The 8,233-nt window shown below is 58.0% G+C and overlaps 1 protein-coding gene across 1 annotated transcript in view; it reads left to right on the top strand.

Moving 5' to 3' along the window:
• The first annotated feature begins 2,263 nt into the window (after positions 1-2,263).
• LINGO3 (leucine rich repeat and Ig domain containing 3) overlaps positions 2,264-8,233 on the top strand; it is a 32,672-nt gene continuing 26,702 nt past the window's right edge. Inside the window, exon 1 of the mRNA XM_032711729.1 lies at positions 2,264-2,323. The gene's annotated coding sequence lies outside the window, so the exon portion shown is untranslated. The remainder of the gene's footprint in view (positions 2,324-8,233) is intronic.

Here is an 8,233-nt window from a genome sequence, read left to right as displayed (position 1 = left end):
AGCTGGGAGGGACCCACAAGGACCATCCAGTCCAGCCCCTGGCCCTGCACAGACACCCCAACAATCCCACCCTGTCCCTCAGAGTGTTGTCCAAACGCTCCTGGAGCTCTGGCAGCCTTGGGGCCGTGCCCACTGCCCTGGGGAGCCTGGGCACCCTCTGGGGGAAGAACCTTTTCCCAATATCCTACAGCAAAGGGGTGTTTCGAGGATGGGAATTTCATCCTGGGGTTGGAGAGCCTGAGGTGGTGGGGATGGTGAGGGGTCAGCAAGTGCTGGAGGCAGCCCCCAGGCACTCTCTGCAATGCCAGCAGCCCAGAGCAGATGTCCTCCCGCCAGCCGGGCATCGTTCATGCAAGAGTGCTCCCCATCTGATAAATCAAACTGGAGAGACAGGACACAGTGGGGCTTTTAATTATAGAAACAATTACCAAGGATTAATGGCAGCAGTGCTGTGACTGAGTGTTGTTACTCCTATAGTTTAATAAAGCTTTGGTAGTTTTTGTGAGATGTGGAGAGCAGTGAGATGATGCTTCCTTTGGCTGTAATGCACCTCAGCTCCTGCTTTATCCCACTCTCTTCTTCTCACTGAGATATGTTTGGAGGCTTCCAGGAGGTGCAGAGGATTTACTGGATGAAGTCTTGGTGAGATTTGTTCTGGGAAGGGACTGGGAGATGTTGAAGTGAGATGATGTGGTACATGGAGCCACCGAGGTGGAGCCTGAAGGTGGGACAGGCCCCATGAGGTGGAGCAGGGACATCTTGGCTCAGTGTCACCCAACATGGAGTGTTCCCCAGGCTGGTGTGGTCTGAGATGCTGCTCCCCCAAAAGTAGGTCCCTTCAACGCCCAGGTGGGTGGGGTGGCCCCCAATAAACAGCTCCAGCATCTTTGCACCAGGGTCTGTCTGAGAGAAGGATCAGGTCCCCACTAACCAAGGAATGGTTTAGGTTTGAAAGGCCCTTTAAAGGTCATCTATTCCAGCCCCCCTGCCATGGGCAGGGACACCTTCCACTAGCCCAGGTTGCTCCAAGCCCAGTCCCACCTGGCCTTGGACACTTCCAGGGATGGGGCAGCCACAGCTGCTCTGGGCAACCTGTGCCAGGGCCTCACCACACTCAGCATAAAAAATTCCCTTCTGCTTCCCAGACTTGGAGAAGCCCCCCAGCCTCCTTTCCTGCCTCCCAGCAGCCTGGTGAGCTGCTCGTGGGGCTGCCCTGCCCGGGATCCAAGTTTAATCAGCTCGGAAGGCACCGACGGAGCCGACGGCTCGGGAGAATGCACAAGTCGGCAGCAGCTCCCCTTTGCCTGCAGCCCTGGTTGTTCCCCACCGAGGAGGGTGGCTGGGCAGGGAACAGCCCTGCGGCAGCAGGGACACAAACACGGAGTGACAGGAGGACGAGAGACACGCGGGGGTCAGCCGGGTGGCCGGAGCTGTCGGCAGAGAGGTGAGGGGAGAGAGCCGTGCCGGGCTGCTGCCTCCAGCCGTCCTTCCTCCTCCCTTCCTCTGGAACGCTCAGCTCCTCCTTCCTCGCTCTGGGATGCTCACTGGGATGCTCGGTGGAAGGCACAGGTGAGGCTGGGGGCTGACAGGGGCTGCCCCGGGGGTTTGGGGCTGCAGGGAGAGCACAGGGCTGCCCGAGGGAGCCGAGCCAGGCTGTCCCCTGCTGAACCGGCCCTGGCAACCCTGGCATTGGCACCTGCCCCGCACCCTGAGCTGGGCTGAGAGCTAGGCTGGGAGCCCAGATGCTCCCTGGGAGCACTCCCTCCTCTGCAGCGCCCCCAGGAGCACCCCTGGGAGCACCCCATCCCTGGGAGCACCCCTGTCCTGGTCATTCCCAGGAGCATCAGCCTGTGGCAGGAGGACCCCAAGGTTTGCTCCAGGGTTTATCTTGGAGCAGAGCAGAAAAAAACTGTCCCAGGGCAAGAGCAACCTTGAATTCCAGGTCACTCAGTGGTGGAGCAGGGGAAGGAGCACCAGACAGGCTGGACCATGCCTGGCCCAGGTCCCCCAGCGGGGCCTGGAAAACCCATTCCCAGTGTTCCTGCGTGCTGGGGGTGGGGGATGGATTTACCAGTCCAACGTGCCTCCTGCTGGATGAATAATTCACGGTGCCAGGCGGGGAGCAGCGATCTTCGGCCCCTCTCGCATATTCAGCGCTGGGAGGAGCTGGTGTGAGCAGAGGGAAGGGACCGGGAGGTGGGGACGGTCACAGCGGACTGGGACCCCCGGGCACAGCTGCCTCTCTCCTGCCAACGCCACAGCCCAGGGAGCTGCGTGGGGAGGTGCCCTCGGGCAGGGAGGTGTCTCTGCATCCCTGTGCCAGGTACAGCTCTTGTTTCCAGTTTTTCCTTCCGTGGAGGACGTGGGCGGGTTTGTTGCCTGTGAGACACTAATAACGCTGGCTGGGTGCCAGCGCAGTGCCTGTTGTCACCTCCAGCGCTCCCCAGAACGCTCCCGCAGCCCCGTTCCGTGCCTGTCCCACACCCCCGGGAGCCGCAGTGGGTGCGTGAGAGCAGCTGTGACTGCACAGAGCCCGGAGCTGAGCTATCAACAGCCCGAGGGGAACGTGTCTCCTCCAGTCTCCTCCAGCCTCCCGAGGGGCCTGGCTCCAGGCAGCCTGAGTCATGGTGCCAATTCCCACAGGATGAAGCTGGAGAAGTTCCCTCATGCCCTGGAGCCACGTTCAACCCCGTTCAGCATCCGGGCAGCCAGAGCAGTCTGATGCCCACGTGTGGTCCCCACGACAGGCAGAAGGGATGAGAGTTTTTCTGGCAGGCAAACCATGTCCAGCACTGTGGAGCTTCATGTGAGGGTCAGAAGAAGCTCTGAACAGCTGGAAAGTGCTGGATTTCTTGGGAGAAAGACTATCTTCAAGCTGCTGTTGGCCAAGGCTCTGGAGACATGGATAGAGACCATAGAGTCATTAAGGTTGGAAAAGACCTCTAAAATCATCAGTGATGACCCTCCTGGCAAATTATAAGGTGTTTTCTATTAAAACACTACCTTTTTAAAACCTATTTCCCAGCTATGAGAGCCTCTCTGCCCTGCAGGGCCTGAGCACTGGCATGGCAGGGAAATGGCATTAGGCTGGGAGGTAATGATGTGCTCCTCAAGGAAAAATTACTTTCCCAAGGTTACCAAAGGATTCATCAGCCATCAGCCCTCCCAAATTAGACCTTGTAGACCCACCTGGCTTATGAATCAGCTCTGCCATCACTGCAAACCAGCATAATTTATCTTGTCTTTAATACAACAGCTCCCATCCCACCCTGAGGATGTGGAGGGAGAGTAGGCAGCCAAAAAAAAACCAGGACTCCCTGTGCTGGACTTGGCAGAGCAGGAAGAACTGGAGAATGGGGAGGTTCTTCCCTCACTGAGTTCATATTGTGATGTGGTACATGTGAGGACAGGGAAAGTGGAGAACTTTGGGGATTGGCACCTCACCTCAGCATGACCTGAACCAGGAAAGAGGCTGGGAAGGACCATCCCTCTGGGCAGCCCCAGTGAGCAGAGACAGGGCACAGTAGAGGGGAGAGAACCTGGAGAAAACTGGGAGAAAACCTCGAGAAAACCTTGAGAAGCTCCAGTAAGCAAAGGGACAGGGAACTGTGGTGTCACCACTGTCACCTCCCAGCTACACCTGGACACAGGAGAGGGGCTGGGCAGCTCCTGCTGGAAGGGAGGAGGTCACTGAGCCCCAGATGGAATGTGGGAGTCTCCTTCACCTGTTGGTGCTTTGAGTTCATTCCTTGCAAGCATGGGACAAGCCTGGTGGTGACTGGGGACGTGTCACACAAGTCACACCAACTGGCAGCTCTTCCCCCAAGACTGGAGTGACCAGTGGATCAGAAATGGGAGTGAGACAATAGAAGAGGGTGAGGGGGACATGTCCATGGTCCCCAGCCTGGGCCATGAGCTCCCTCCTGCCCCTACCTGTGACATCCCTGTGTGAGAACTGGGTGAGGGCCATCCACTCCTATCCACAGGGATAGGAGTGAATTTGGGGATTTTATTGCTATGTGCTCCCCTCTGCCATGGGAAGAAGAGGGGCAGACACTGATCTCTTCTCTGTGGTGACCCAGGGAACAGCCTGAAGTTGTGTCAGGGCAGATTTAGGTTGGATCTCAGGACAAGGTTCTTCCCCCAGAGGGTGGCTGGGCACTGACCAGGCTCCCCAGGGCAGTGGGCACAGAGCTCAAGGAGCATTGGGACAATGCTCTCAGGCACAGGGTGTGACTCTTGGGGATGGTCCTGTGCAGGGTTAAGAGCTGGACTGGATGGTCCTCGTGGGTCCCTCCCAGCTCAGCACACCCCGACTCTGTGGCTCAGTTCAGACTGACGGGGACAAGGGGACGGGGACAAGGGGACACGACTCGTCTGCGACGGCCCCACCTCTGAGCGGGACCCAGCGGCTCCCAGGGCCGGGAGCAGTCACAGCCAAGGCTTGAGCTGTTGAACGAACAGCAGAACCTGCTCTGTCTGCGTTAGGTGTGGAGACAGACGCGGGCACGGGGACACGGGGCACTGGGGACAGTTTCCGTCTAGCGGGTACAAATGGTGTGTTTGCAGTGCCTGGCATCCAAATCGCCTGCAAAGCAGCTCTAATGCTGTTTGAAAACGAGCTGCTGGGAGGGATTCGATGCCTCTCTCAGATCAAGGCAGGCGGGAGGAGCGCGGGGGAGGCGGGGGCGGGGAGCGCGTTTGGCACGATGCGGTGAGAGGGAGGGAATGGGAAGGGAAATGAGAAGGGAATGTGGGCTGAATTTCATCAGGAGCAATTTCCTCCCGGGGAGGCTGCGGAGCGGCCGCCCCCGGCTCTCCGATGGTGGGAGCTCTGGGATCCTACCGGGCACAGCGACCTTGGACCCCTCCAGCACCCCCGCTGCCTCTGCTGGGAGGTGTCACACTGAGACACCTGAGAGCAGGTGAGACAGGCAGCAGCTGGCAGAAAAACACTGTGCCAGCGCTTCCCATCACCCCTTCTCCTGCCCGTCCTCACCAGGATGGCCACGCTGCCCATGGGGGTGCCCAGCCCAGCCCTCGGCCAGTTCTGGTCACACTGGCAGTGTCACACTGGTGCTCCCAGATTCCCTGCAGCCTCTCCTGTTCCTCTTAGGCAGTCCCAGGTGGCTCAGCCAGAGAGGTCATGAGCCAGGGCAAGCAATGGCAAGAAAATCCCTGAGCCGGGATGGGGGCTGCCCCCTCCAGGGACAGCCCGGGTGGCACTACAGAGCCATGGGTGATGCTCTGGGGAGGGACACTCACTGCCCTGTTTGTGCAGAGCGGCTGCAGTGCTGAATTCCATGTGTGCCCAAACCCTGGGGACCCTGAGACTATAAAAATGTGCAGTTTGGGGTTTTGGCAGAGCCAGGGAGGTTGGGGAAGGCATTTGCAGCAGCCCTGCCCAGCTCACTGCCTGCCTGAGGGGATCTGCAGTGAACAGAAGGAAGGTTTGTAGGTAAACTGAGGCAATCAGGAAGGGAAAATACTGGGAGTAAACTTGAGGCAGTCTATAGGGCAGAAAATAAACAGTTTGAGGTAAAAACAAGGTAATCAGTGGTGCACAGGTAGGGAAGGTTTTGAGAGTAAACTTGAGGTGCTCTAAAGGGCAGAGAATGATCAGGTTTGGATAAAAATGAGGTGATCAGAAGTGGACAGGTAGGGAAAGGTTTAGGGGTAAAATCTGAGCTGATCATCACTAGTGCACACCCCACAGCCCAGCCACCCTCTCCCAAAACCCCTGAGCTCAGGCAGCCTGGGAATGTGGATATAGACCTGGATATAGCGCCTCAAACTGCCTTCTCCCAACTGCCTTTGGGACAAGCAGGGATCACAGAACGAGGTTTTCCCTATCCCAGGGACACTCCCAACCCCACAGTGTCACTGCACTGTCCCCAGGCTGCTCCCAGGCCCTTGGGGACACAGGTGGCTCTGCCACTCGGGCTGGGCAGGGCTGGGCAGCAGCAGCAAAGCCCGGAGCAGAGCCAAGGCTCACAGTGGGAAGGAGGAACCAGGGCACATCCACTGGCAGGGGTTCCTCTGGTCATGTATCCCGGTATCTGGAGAACCTTCCTGGATTAGGGAGGACAAATAGAAACCACTCGGCTGCCAGGATGAGAAAATGAGCTGGGCAGTGCTGGCCCCACCTGCTGAGGGGAATAAATGATCGGCTGTGGGGAATAAATCACTGGCCATGGGGAATAAATCATCAGCTGGGGGGTCTGTGGGATTGAGAGCTAATCCCTGGGGATGAGCAACCCTGGAAAGGCAGCAACAGCAGCACCTGGAGCAGGTGTGTTCCCATCCAAGCCAGGGATCAGCTCCATGTGGAACCTGGATGCTGTGCAAGACCCCCAGCCCCCAGCAAGGGAGTGATGGCCTTGCAAAGGGGATCCAGGGTGGGCTGAGCCCCACCATGAGCGTTGTGCCAGGGGAAAGCAGGAGAAAACCCCTGTGCTGGGAAACCAGGGATAATTTGCTGTCTCCTTCTCTGGGCAGGGAAGTAGTTGGGCTGGGTTTGAGGGCTGCTGAGTCTGCAAAGGCCCTGAGGAAACCAACTGGTGCTGGTGTTGGGTGGCTCTGCAAAACTGAGCCATGGACCTTAAAAAAGGGAATGGGGGGAAGTCCTCCTTCTGTGGGAGTTTGTCACCTTTGGGGTGACTTCACTGCCAGAAGGGACACCTTGACCCAGGCATGGAAAAAGAGCTCAGTCAGGGGTTGCTAAAGGCAGCAGGAGCAAGGGCAGGTGAGGTCTGTGCTGTCACTCGAAGCCCAGGCAGTTGGAGAGGGGAAAGGTCCCTCTCCTTCCTGCTTGGATCAAAACCCTTCACCTGATGGTGTTCCCGCTGGTGACAGCTCAAAACAGCAGGTACTTGGCCAAAGAAACTTCCATTGTTATTACCAAATATTTATTAAAAGTAACTGGGCTTAGTCACGGGCTCAGGCTGCGTTTGCAGAGCGGGCTGGTCCAGCCGGGCTCTGTCAGTAAATACAGGGTGAGATGTGTCCCCTCAGGGGCTCCTGCTCTTACAGCACAGAACAAGCGCAAACACAGAGACATCGGGCTCAGGGCAGAGTGGGGAGGAGGAAATGGGCTTTGTAGGGGGAAGAATTCCAGCTCTGAGTGGAGCAGGTCACGGACACACCTCCTGGTGTGGTGACAGCTCTGCCCTGTGCCCCCTAAAAACCCCACAGTGGGGGCAGTGCCCCCCATCTGCACGCTGGAGTCCTGCCAGAGTGACACAGATAGGGGGAAGAGGCATTTTGGGTTTTGATGGGGGACCTAAGCAAAGTGAGCCCACGGGACCTCCCTGGTGCCACCCTGGAGAGGGTCACCCAGGCTGGGCCCTGCCCGTGGCAAGGACAGCCCGGGGGTGTCCCCTCCAGCCAGCTGTGTCACTGTCCCTCGGGTCTGGGGCTCTGCAGAGCCTCTGGCCAGCACAGCTCTGGGGAGGTCACACCCCCCAGCTCAGCCCCACCCCAGCCAGGAGTCCCTGGCATGGTGCTGTCCCCAGGCCCTGTGGCTCGGCTGGATCTGCTTGGGGACATTTGGGGGTGGGGGGGTCTGGGCTGCCCTCCAGCCATGCCAAGGGCGTCCCACCAAGCAAGGGCTGACTCCCCAACATCCCTGAGCCCTTCCAGCATCATTCCAGCTCCAAAGGGGCTCCTGGTGGGCTCCCCAGGGCCCGATTTCTGATGGGTCTCGTCCACATGAATCCAGAGCTGCTTCCTTCTAGGAGTTAATCGAGGTTTCCATTAGGGAAAATTAATGGCCACCAAGAGTCTGGAGTCATCACATGGCTCCCACTGCTGCATTCTTAGTGGGGAAAAAAATCACTGGCTGTCACAGGAGCTGGCAGAGCTGGAATGCTGCATTTGGGCTGGCAGGGGACCAGCGTGGCCAGTGTCAGGGGGGGCTGGCACGGGACCCCACAGCCAGGGAGAGGCCCTGGATCCTGGGATCAGCGGGGGAGGATCCCACACTCCACCACAGAGGACAAACTGGGGGCAAAAAGGAGTTCACCTCTCTGTTTATTGGAATTAATTTTTCCCCTTGGCACGTTTCAGCCAAAAACTCTTTGGGATTTTGAGCCTGTGCCAGAGCAGCTGCGACTTTTTTATTTCTCTCACACTTCTTTTTTGTTTTTTTCCCCCAATCATTTTGCTGAGTCTGTGTGAAAATGCCCCAGAAAGCAGTAAAATTTGTCAAGACACTCCCAGCACTGGCTCACAT

Source organism: Chiroxiphia lanceolata, chromosome 27 (assembly GCF_009829145.1).
Source record: "Chiroxiphia lanceolata isolate bChiLan1 chromosome 27, bChiLan1.pri, whole genome shotgun sequence".
NCBI lineage: Eukaryota > Metazoa > Chordata > Aves > Passeriformes > Pipridae > Chiroxiphia > Chiroxiphia lanceolata.
This window is presented reverse-complemented; position numbering and strand designations above follow the sequence as displayed.